Source organism: Polypterus senegalus, chromosome 6 (assembly GCF_016835505.1).
Source record: "Polypterus senegalus isolate Bchr_013 chromosome 6, ASM1683550v1, whole genome shotgun sequence".
In the NCBI taxonomy this organism is placed as follows: domain Eukaryota; kingdom Metazoa; phylum Chordata; class Cladistia; order Polypteriformes; family Polypteridae; genus Polypterus; species Polypterus senegalus.
The window spans coordinates 78936767-78949169 of record NC_053159.1 but is presented as its reverse complement, the minus strand read 5'-3'; the positions used below and the strand labels follow the sequence as shown (position 1 = coordinate 78949169).

Sequence of the window (12403 nt, the reverse complement as noted above, 5' to 3'; positions counted from 1 at the left end):
CTGGCGGTGTGTAAGAGCATAGCGCATATCCGCCTCCAATCTGGACTGAAGCTGCTGGCAAAGCTCAGACAATTGTGGGTTCCTGTGAGGTGGAGACCTCACAACCCACACCGGTCTTCCATCAACGATGGTATCCTCTTCATCAGACATCAGGTCCAGAATTGCAGTCTGCCACAGTTCTCTCTCTGCATCTGTTTGGATGACTCTAGACCTGAACTCCAGCAACTGCAAAACACACCATATGTTAACCCCTAAAAACACCCAGAGATGTACCATATATATATATATAAATTTGTACACTTACTCGTCTTTTCCTTTGTCGGTTTTTAGCCCCTATTTTAATGGAGTCTCTTAGCTGGGACTTTCCTGGCTGAGACAAAGAGTATTTCCTCCGCAATGTTTCATAGTAAGTCCTACAGCATGCTGAATAAAAAAATAATTCATATAAGTGACAAAACCAATTCAAATTATTAGAGGGACAACAATAAAGGGGACATGAACATAATTATAATAACAATTCCCCTTTATATACAAATATTAAGTGTATAAATTACCCTTTATACACTCAGGGTCTGCATCTGCAAAAGTCGTCTTCAGTTCCTCCAGCAGGCCTGGTTATGAGGTGAACTTATTCTGTGTGGAAAGAGAGTAGTGTCATTTAAAATGATTACATAAAACCCTTATACATAGCATATGAAAAAAAAAAACACTGCTTATCCAGTTTGTGGATCATATTTATGCGGGCTGTTTTCCGAATTATGGAGGCACCTTACAGCTTCCTGTAACATTGAATTAAAAATGCTTTAGTAGATACACGCATACATGCATGGGAAACAAAGAATTTTCAAACAACATCGTATAATTCGGACGTGACAAACTGTTAAATAAGCTAGACGCAAGGAACAAAAGTAGATGTGTAGCCAAGCGCCAACTTAGGCTAACTTGGCGAGGTATAATTTTCTACTATATTGTCGGCTAACATAAAGCTCAACTTACCGCAATGCCCACGTTATGCACCCTCTTGACTCTTTTAAGCGCATGGCTTGACTCTTCCTGCGGTCTTTGCTCGCCGAACTTGCGCTCAAGCACATCAAGACGCTGGATAGCCTCTTCGGGAAGAGCAGTATGCAGCCTGCTGCTAATCCCCCCACCCGTCTATGATAACAAAGACAACACCTCTACTTGATAGTCATTAACATATGAAAGTCTCTTACACCTCACAGCCATCACAACTCATTGCTAGGTGTGAGGATTCTTTGAAACTTCCACTGATTACTGTATACATCCACATACGTAAGGTATCTGGTTGTTTCACAAAATTTCCTTTTGTATGCTACCTTTCCAAGCACTCTACCTCATACATCTGGCAGACGTAGAGTTTAGTGGAGATTTCCCATACCATATTTGTCCGGATACAGCTCTTTTCATGCAGTGAAAGTGGGTCATGCGATTAAAGAAAACAAGGCGTTAACAAGACATTTGCTCAATAATAAACAACTGGAAGTGATCCCTGGTCAATCAAAGCCCCAAACAAACCCAAACTCCTTATAAAACAATGTATATATTAACAGTTTCTGAATTTCTTTCTAAACATAGCTTATATGTCAATTTACAGAAATCTGAATGTCAAAACAGAAAAATCAGTCAGTTAATCGATTCAAAATGAAAACAATTTTCATACGTCAGATGTTTCACTATGATACTCCATTTGGAGTACTTCTTGATGATTTTCACTTCATTATGTCTTTTTAGCTTTAGGAATGAGTCATAAACTTCATCAGTTTTGCCAAAATCAAATGCTTGATTATAGAGGTTGAGAGATCTTCCTTTATGTTAATCGCTGCATTATATTAATGGGAAAGGCTGTTTAGCTAAGCTATTAAAGGAAGACATATAACAAAAAATGTTTCAGCACCAGCTTAGCATCAATATTCACTGTTCACAATACCACACAATTCCAAAATTTACAACCATGTATCTAAAGCATACAAGTGATTTTAATGATTATATGTGATCACTATAGCATAAAATTATATACTGTATAATGATTTAATATCAGTACTATGATTGTGACCACGGAAAGGTGAAGAAATGCAGGGCTAAAGTCATTCAGTGGTCCTTAGTGTTCCAGTATGTTGTTACTTCATAAATGTTGCTGTTAGGGTTACCAAAAACAAACTCATCTAAGGGAAGGGGCCAGATAACAAACAAATAAAAAAAATCACCCTCATGAATATTCTAATTAAATTCAAGACTGGACGAGGGTCACAATGACCTACTCCTGAAGCCAAGTCTGGGAGTGATGTTTGTTGGCAAGCATCTGGTGGCTGGAAACCTACAAAGTGTGGTTGGGCTTAGTTGGAAATAGCTGCATACAGCTGCCACATAATCTCACCACCCCCAAGATGAAAGGTGAGGATCAGGTGCAATGCCAGTAGGGCAAAAGGATAAAGTGTCATTGACCCAGGCTTAATAAACTTTGATCATGGGAACTGGCTCTTAAGTGGCATAACATAACTTCCTTGATGTAAATGAGGATGGAAAATACCATCCAGATATTTTCAGACTCACTTCTGAGCACAGCATCTGCCCTGGGACCAAACTTCTCATTCAAGATTCTTCTCTCTCCAAGTCTATAGTTGCCCCTGGTAAATGCTCAGATGCCTTTGGCTCGGTGTCATAGTCGAAGCTTATTCTGCTGACTGACAGGGTAATGAGATGGAGTCCCAGCTGTTCTCAGCACCTGGGGATGTTTTTAAGAAGTGAAAAGCCAGCTTTGAAGAACTCCAATTAAACATTCTATTCTCTGATGAGGCAGTGCCTGAAACATTGGTTGGGTTTTGGTCCATCTCTGTGGTCGAAGATGTCACAATGATTAAAAAGCTCCTTAATTGTAAGGCTGCAGTGGTGGATGAGATCCAATCAGAAATGCTGAAAGTACTGGATATTGTGAGGATGTTTTGGCTAACAGGCCTCTTCAGTGTTGCATGACAGGTGAAACAGTGCCTCAAGACTGGCAGACTGGGGTGACAATTGTCCTTATTATAAGCTGTGACCAGAGGGTGTGTTCTAGGCACAGAGAAATCATACTTTTTAATGTCTTTGGCAAAACCTTTGAAAAGGTATCGGAATGTAGTTAGATTCAGGGACAGGAATGTAGATTTCATCTGAGGATTGGAATTGTGCACCCACTGTGCACCATTTGTAGCTTAACAGATATTTTTAAGTACCTGGGAATTTGCCTATCCTGTTGACGTGCTCTTTTGAAAAAAAAAATGACTATAGGAGTTATTGCAAGACTTCAGGGTTCTTTGGCCACTGCTGTGAGACTTTTGGTCTCTGTATTTGCAGCATGACAGCATACTTGGTCCAATGTTGGCATTCTCCTTATTGTAGAAAGAATATCAAGACATGGCTGATGGGTTTAGTTTAGGATAGTTTAGGAGTTGCATCTCTTTTGGTTTGGAGGTGATGTTGTCCTTTTTGCCTCACCAGAATGTGATCTATGTTTGAACACTAGGATGGTTTACATAAGGATAAGATGAGAATTAGTCAGTCAGTCAGTCATTATCCAACCCGCTATATCCTAACACAGGGCCACGGGGGTCTGCTGGAGCCAATCTCAGCCAACACAGGGTGCAAGGCAGGAACAAATCCATAGGCAGGGTGCCAGTCAACCGCAGGGCACACACACAAACACACCAAGCACACACTAGGGACATTTTAGGATCGGCAGTGCACCTAACTTGCAGTTCTTGGGACTGTGGGAGGATACCAGAGCACCCGGAGGAAACCCACACAGATACGGGGAGAACATGCAAACTCCACACAAGGAGGACCCGGGAAGCGAACCCGTGTCTCCTTACTTTTAGGTAGCAGCGCTACCACTGCACCACCGTGCCGCCCCAGAATGAAAATTATCACCTTCAAATTAGAAGTTATAGCCTAAACGTGGACAAATGGTCTTGTTTCATGCAATCAAGGTGGTGAATAGGTGTCCTCAAGTGTAGATTAATGAATCTGTGCAGCTGTTTTACAAATATTGCATTAGACTGTGGTGGTGAAGTATGAACTAAGTCTGGGGTTGAACTGTCACTCTAATGGTCACTCTATGTCTCCATCTTCATAAATGGTAACAAGCTTTGGATAGCGACAGAAGGAGTGACATTCTGAGTACAAAAAGTGCAAACACCTCAAATAAGTTTCCTACCTGGCTCACTCTCCATGCCAAGGTGAGTAGAGGATTTAGATTAGCAGCTTGGTTTTAAAGAGGAAAGGCTAGAGAAAGTTACTGGTGATAGAGAGGACTGGACAATATAGCAAAATGGGCAGCTGAGCTAACATTAATTTTTCAAAACCACCCAATCCATTCAGTGTAGGGGGTGGCTGGTACCTATCCTGGCAGCATTGGGCACTAGGAAGGAAATATTCATTCATGCAGGAACATTTTGCAATTGGAAAATAACCTAACTTGCCTGTCTTTGGGGAAGTGGAAGAATGATCAAATACCAATACAGTACAGAGAAGGGATCAAATTGCAAACTCCAGTCAGACAAGGACAGTATGCTGGATCACTGAGACTGAAATGTTACCCACCATGCCAGCATGGATATAATTAATATGTTTAAGTTGATAAAAAAAGAATTTTAAATTTTCAAACTAAGTTGCCTATTCCATTCTCATGGTTTGTGATCCAAAAGTTTTATATGTTACATAGAATTGAAAATGCTTGGACAAGATGTAAAAGGTGTAGCCTGGAGTTCTTTCAGATCTAATTTTCATTTTTAATTTTGATTTGAGTAATTGAAAAGTTGTCTTTTCACATGACCTTTGGTGATCAGAGGGCAGGGTCAGCCATTGTACAGTGGTCATGGAGCAATTTTCAGGTTAAGGAAAGAGTAGGGTCCCTTTTGGCAGTAATATTATTTGAACTGGCAACCTTCCAGATACCAGCACAGATCCTTCGCCTCATGCCATGGTTTTAAAATTGATAATTCTTAAAAAGGGAAACAGAAAATACAGATAGTCTTAGGAGCGATGAGATTTAACTTTGATAGTTGATAGGAATCAGTTGATAAAAGCAAAAAACTATCTACACTGGGTACATTGTCAGAATGATTTCCGATTTGCCAGAACAATATGATGATGCATTAGTTATAAGCCACAGAAGTAAGACTATTAACTGATTTACTGCTCACTGAATGCTGTGACGTTTGCTGGGTTAAAATTTAAGATGTGTGGCAATTTTTCACCTAGGAACGCCAGGAATAACAAAACAACAATATGCAACACGTGTTAAGCAAATGTCTTGCCTAGTGGCAACAAGATACAAAACTTTAATACAATGAATGTAATTAGTCATCCAGCACCATCCTGACAAGTATGCCAACTGCCCCAAAGCTACAACAGAAAAAATCCATTGTCAGCTGAGCAGATGTTTTGTAAAGTCATTCAGTTGTGTAGGCAGCAGAGAAGTTCAGCTGGTATTGAATACATGCTGTATATTCAATACGCTTTGCACTCTTAGACCTGCTGAAGAAATATTATCTCATATACAATATATAGTTTATCTATACTCATTACTATTATTTTACATTGCTTGCTTTTCCTTTGTTTACATGTATATGTTATACAGTCTTTCTTTTTACTTTCACTGTTATGCTGTATCAGTCTATGAGAAAAGAATTTCTTAAGCTCTGTTGGGAAAAATGCAAAGATAGTTCATTGTTTCCAGACTTTTCTGAAAAATATGGCCAAGAAATTATTTATTGTAATTAACAAAAGTATAGCATCTTAAAGTTATAAAAAGCATTTGGAAATTCTATGGCCTCTGGGCCCCTGATACGCTGACCTGCTCAATCCTATAACTTTTGAATTGTGGCCTTTTACAAGCTTTTACTTTCCAAACTTCTGTACCCGGATAAGATAATGGCTAGAGCAATGAGTGTGTCTCAGCTAACAGAGAAAGAGAGAATGAACATCTCCAAGCTACTGCAGCTGTAGGCATCCCCCTGAAATCCAATGGGGATTCCCAGCAGAAACTGACACCGATTATATGCTGAATGATTAAATACAAGCCAATTGTAAAATTATTATTTCTGTCATGGCTGATTTTTTTGGTATTGTTTTTGTCATTGATTCCCCTTATAGAACCTACTCAAGGAGATAATCGCTCCCTGTTGGACACAGATTGAGACAATATGAAGCAAATTTAACTAATCTGAAAATTGTGGCATTTATTGTATTTCATGATGTGCCATTTTCCATTGTAAATGATATTTGAGTTTGCAGTCTTGCACATCTTGAGTTTCACATCACTGTGCCCAATCAGAGCTATTTTTCTGAAGTGGCTTTGCTTGAAATGCATAGGGCAGCCAAAACTCCCTTTCGCTGACCACTTTTGTAATACTCATAAGCTTTACTCTAGATCTTTGGAGCTCTGACGTTAGCCCCATAGTTACGCTGTCTTAATCTTAAGTAAATTGATGATTTCCAGCTACCCTATAAAAATGCTGTATGTCACGCACTGTAGCGACTCCCTCTCTGCCATTGAATATAATGTTATAAAAATCAAAAATACCTAAGCAGCTTTCACATGTGCTTTAAGGAGGGATGCACAGCTCAGGTTAAACATAGTTTATATGTCTAAAAAGATTTATAAGTATGCCACTGAGTCACTAAACTATGACAGGGATAAAATTGTGTATTGTTAAAAGGCCAATTTGTCTATATGGCTAACATAGAAAGGAAGATAAACAGCAACCCTGCCTGAAACATATTCAATCTGTGATCTTGTGTGGGCATCTGCTTATTGTAAGTAAATCTCCTAACTGACACAAAGTTCACCAACAAAGCCAACAAAAAAGGCACAAAACAATACAAATCAGTAATAAAAAATAAAGTCCCAACTGTACTAAACCTCTAATTGGTACAAACGTGTCATGCTGTCAATAGAGAAAACAGAAAAAGGTATAAAATAAACTTACCGTTATTGTTGCATCCCAAAGGCACAAGTCCATCTGAACCATTACCATCTGGCAGTGGCATGGTGCCATATGATAATGCCAAGTACTACTCTTCAGTCATTATAGTACTTTGCATAGGAGGTGCTGGAACTTCTACCTAACAACCTGGACCCTGCATTAGGTGACTTTTATATCTTTGATGCTTTGGAAAAGCAGTTAATTGGAATGCAATTTGCAGATTATGCCGATGCAATGAATGGCTGAATCAACAATTGGCAACAATTTCTTCTGGGCAGGATGGATGCCTTATTATTATGGCGGAGAAATTTGGAGAGTTTGTAGCAAAATAAAACTTGACTAAATCTTTGCCTTTCATTCTATACTAGCTGTGTAAACCCATGCTGTAAAAAGCCTGGGCTCCCAGAAACTATAGAAATCATCAGAAAAAAAAATTGAAATGCAGAATCGGTGGTTTCATTTTGCAGATGTGCTTGCCCCCCTAGTCTATCAGCGGCTAAGCGAGCTTGTGTCTGACTCGTTAACTTGGGGCTGCCTTGCTGACTCTTTGAGCGTCATTGCTGTAGCTTCGCACTTCCGGGGTGGACAGACACACACACATACACTTCCACGCGTAGACATTTAAATATAAGATGTTATAGCTTTGCAATAATCATGAAGGTGCAAGATTGTGTTACCAGTAAATATCTGACTACTTCTCTGGTGCACTATGAAACAATTTCTCAGTTTTTGGGGTTAAAGGATGAAATGAATTCAACCAAAATCTCAGATGTGCTAAATAAAATGCATCTTTTTGCCATATAATGATGCTGCACTTGTAAGGACACTGAAGAACCAAGAACTGCTAATGTCAACCACAACTACAGGTTTATAGGTACAGATCTATAAATACCTGGGAGTGCAGCTGGATTACAATTTGGACTGGACTGCCAATACTGATGCTCTGTGTAAGAAAGGTCAGAGCCGACTATACTTTTTAGAAGGTTGGTGTCCTTCAACAATTGCAATAAGATACTGCAGATGTTTTACCACACAGTTGTGGCGAGTGCCCTCTTCTATGCGGTGGTGTGGTGGGGAGGCAGCATATAGATGAAGGACGCCTCACGCCTGGACAAACTTGTTAAGAAGGCAGGCTATATTGTAGGAGTAAAGTTGGACAGTTTAACATCTGTAGCAGAGCGACGGCATTAAGCAAACTCCTGTCAATCATGAAGAATCCACTGCATCCACTGAACAGTGTCATCTCCAGGCAGAGGAGTAGCTTCAGTGACAGACTTTTGTCACTGTCTTACTCCACTGACAGACTGAGGAGATCGTTCCTCTCCCACACTATGCGACTCTTCAATTCCACCCGGGGGAGTAAATGCTAACATTACTTAAAGTTATTGTCTGCTTTTACATACATTTTTATTACTCTTTAATTTAATATTGTTTTTTTGAATCAGTATACTGCTGCTGGATTATGTGAATTTCCCCTTGGGATTAATAAAGTATCTATCTATCTATCTATCTATCTATCGATCTATCTATCTATCTATCTATCTATTTAACTAACTTCATATTTATATATGCAAAATATATAGGTAATGTATTTTAGATATAATAATCATATTGTCTAAAAATATTACTTACACATGCTTGTCTCCGCAGTTTCAGCTCAATTTGTAACTTTATGCTCTGGTGTTGATTACTTAGTTGAAAAATGTTCTGGCACAGACATGGAGCAAATCGCCTCCTGGCTACCACACAAACAGCAGAGCTGTTGTGGAGGACAGTAAGACTTTATGGATTCTATGAGTTTTAAAGCTAAAATAAAAATCATATTTACTTTCAGGACTGGAACTGTGCTGAATTGGAGAAGACTGTTTTGTTAATTGTTCTTGTCATTATATTTGTCTTAAATAATTTGATTTTGTTATTGATATTTAAATGTCAAGACATTTGCAAAGATATACTGTACAATATATAGTACATGCCTACTGTGCCCAAAGCCTACAAATTGAGGATAAAGTTAGAGAGCGAGTGAGAATAAAAAATGTATCTTAATCAAACAAAAACATATTCCAGTGATGTCTAATAAGTTACTTTTAAAATGTTAATTATCTGAGTACATGTTTATTGCTGCTAATTGTGCTTTTGTCATTGTTTTTTTCCTAACCCAACTATGGAAACCTGCACCATACACAGTCAGAGCCAAAACCTTCAAATCCTCAAAATATCTTTTTTTTTAATTTAATTTTTTTTGAAGAAAATAACATTCCATACAATTAAGTCAAACATATACAACAAATAAAATTTCATTACATACAATCACGTTGAACTTAACAACACAGAATTCAACCCAAATCCTCAAGATTTCAAATGCCATTTTTGTGATCACTCTGTATGTTCTTTCATTTATGTTTATTGTAAGTGCTTACATTAATATTATTCAGTATGATAATGTAAGAATATATTTTTTCATAAAACAACCTGTCAGAGATGTCTCCCATTTACAGGACACCAACTCAAATAAGAAAAAAGAAACAAAAAGCATTTTAATTTGACATATTTCAATTTTGGAGATGAAGGGAGAAAAAGCCCTCTGTGCTTTTTCAAGCAATTTTTCAAAGACAGCAAAAAACAGGGTAAAAGAATGTTGCTTTTAGCTATTAGCATCTTTTATATCATTTGCAAAGTGAAAGCTTATAGGATTAATCTACATTTAAACTTTGATTAACCTGTTAAAACATAATAAGCAAACCAATTTATTACATTTTTTAGAAGAAACCTTCAATGTATTGTAAAATACAGCAAGAGCAGATCTCAAGTATTCTGGTCTGAACCTCAGCTCAAGAAACTGATATTCAAAAGATAAACAAATGCCGTTAAACATTAAGCCGTTTTTCTTGTTTGCTTTTTAAATAAAACGGTTAAATGATAAAATTGAATGTTTTTTTTTCCACTTGTTATTTGAGATTATTATGTGTTTGATTTTACATGAAAGTGCATCAATTTAACAAAAAGCTCTCTTGATTATTATTTTTAAATGTGCGTCTACATTTTTTTAGACTATAAAATAAACTATAGGATGGCATTTTTATGGCATTTGGTATAAGCTTGTTCTTATTGGTAATACATATGGTATATATAGAACATCTTCTTCCTCTTTATCTTTTCCCAGTTCAAGGCAGTACGATACCTCTGTTTTTCAATTGTGACAAACATCAGAAATGTATTTTCTTCCATTTTAAAGTGATGATGTTGTACTTCCATAATAAACTATTGCTTCTAAAAACCCTTAGGCAGGGTTTATACTTCACGTGACACATGCTCCAGGGGATGCTCCTGCTACACAAGCGTTTTACTGTTTATACTTGCGCACGTACTTTACGTAAATCTGGAGGAATCCACCAGGTGGCAGTGCAAGATATTATCACGGTAAGAACAGGTTCGGCTTCGCTGTGTTGTGACTTGCCTGGAACACCCGTTAAATTCTAATGACACCTTACTGCAATATCTCTGAAAAGGATGTTTAATGATTAAATCCATCAATTCAGGGATGTGTCCATCCCAGCTAGCATTGGGCACGAGGCAGAAACAATCCCTGGACGAGGTATTAGCTCATCACAAGATGTATACAAGTACTCACATACACTAGCGTCATTTTAGTGTCACCAAATCTGCATATCTTTGGAAGGAAACTGGAGCACACTGTGGAAACCCAGCAGAAAAACATGTAAACTCCAGGCAGGGAATATCAGCGATGTGACTCCCTGCGAGACAGCAGTGCCACCCTCATGTGTGTAATTATTAACAGTGTTCATTATTTAAACAAAATTAACGATTTATCTGTATTTTATACTGTAAATTTAACATACATACTTTATTGCATTTATTTATGAAAGTGATATCAAGTATAAATCTAAGGATTCTAAATGTGCAGAGAGTTGGAATATCATACATTAAATGTGTTCTGTGTGGTTATCTATTGCTGCTTGCCCCTACTGTCAGGTCAGGAGGAAGTTCCAGAAGCTCGTAGCGATTAAAAACTGGGATGACGTTTACGACAGTCTACTTTAATGATAAAGTAAACTACGAGGTTAAAGTGGACATTTTGAGATTAAAGCCAAAATTTCCACTTTAATCACAAAATACACCTTTTCACCATGTCCTTAATTTTTTCTCTCTGTGGCTTTACATTGTAGCGGTGCCACATAGTTAGTGTTTAAATGTCAGTTCTGTGTGTGTCTCGTTTCATTGTCCCATTGACTGTGTGTATGTGTATCAGTTAATGTTGTCCCCGTAAAGGAGGACGGATGATGGGAGGAGTTCACAACCACTAATCTGGAAAGCACCTGTGTCAAATCAATCAATTACTGCCGTCACTGACTATTTAAGGAGAAAAGAAGGAGACGAAGGGAGAACTAGCACGAGAGACTAGACGAGAGGAGGGAGAGAAAGAGGAGAACCAATTCCGCATTCACGACCACAACTTGCCTGCTGACTCATTTTCATTGCGCTTGGATCCAGTTTGTTTTTCATTCATCCGGACTGCCTTTCAATCCGCATCTGCTGAGACCCCGGGGTCGAATCATCATTCGCCACACGCCGAGGAATCACGGTGAGGTTGTTCCGAACGCCGGGAAATACAAACACTACAATTGCCGCTAATCAGTATCCGTATTCAGGACATTTACTCACGTATCGGACTCAAGTTCACAATCATTCTGTTTGCTAGTCATTCATCATTTGTGTGGTGTGTGTTATATGTTACGAGGACAAGGGAGGGGATTTGTATGTATATATTCGGTGTTGCTTTGGGATTGTTGGGGTGGAGGAATATTTGGGTGTGCATTTGTCTTGTGGCGTGTCTTGTTTCATTGAATACATTTATTCCTGTTTAATTTTACATACTGCCTATTGTGTCTTTGCATTTAAACCGTCGATTGTGGGGGAAAGTTTATCTGTGTAGGAGTACAGCTTGACAGGAAAGGTTTCTCAGTAAATTATCCAGGCCACAGGTCTTGGAGGTGTAGCTGCCGGCTGGGAACAAGGGGTCGGCCGTTACAACATTATGTTGCTGTTGTAAAGTTGCAAAAAAAAAGACTTTAAAATGTATTGTGTCATTTTGATGGGGAATATGTGACGCTTAAATATAAAACACCACAAATTCATCTGTATGTCAGCATTTTGCTTTACCACATCGAACCATTCATCAAACATTGAAACGCGCACGTCAAACCTGTAGGATCTGCACAGCAACTTTCTGTCACATGTAGATAGTAAATAGAGACTCTGACGTCACATTCCAACTTTTATCACACTGCGCCCTCCGACTTTTTGCTGGTACTGCAACTCGCGCACGTATCGTGTTAATTTCTGAGGACCTGCTCAGAGGTCGTGTCAAATGAACACTGGAAACGTGTTTTGAGCGCAAA

At 38.4% G+C, this 12403-nt stretch overlaps 1 long non-coding RNA gene across 1 annotated transcript in view; it reads right to left on the bottom strand.

The window, feature by feature from the left end:
• Positions 1 to 324: 324 nt before the first annotated feature.
• Positions 325 to 12403, bottom strand: part of LOC120530564 — a 41884-nt gene continuing 29805 nt past the window's right edge. The window contains exons 3-4 of the long non-coding RNA XR_005633990.1: positions 555 to 633; positions 325 to 423 (exon numbers count right to left, since the gene is read on the bottom strand). This is a non-coding gene — a long non-coding RNA (uncharacterized LOC120530564). The remainder of the gene's footprint in view (positions 424 to 554; positions 634 to 12403) is intronic.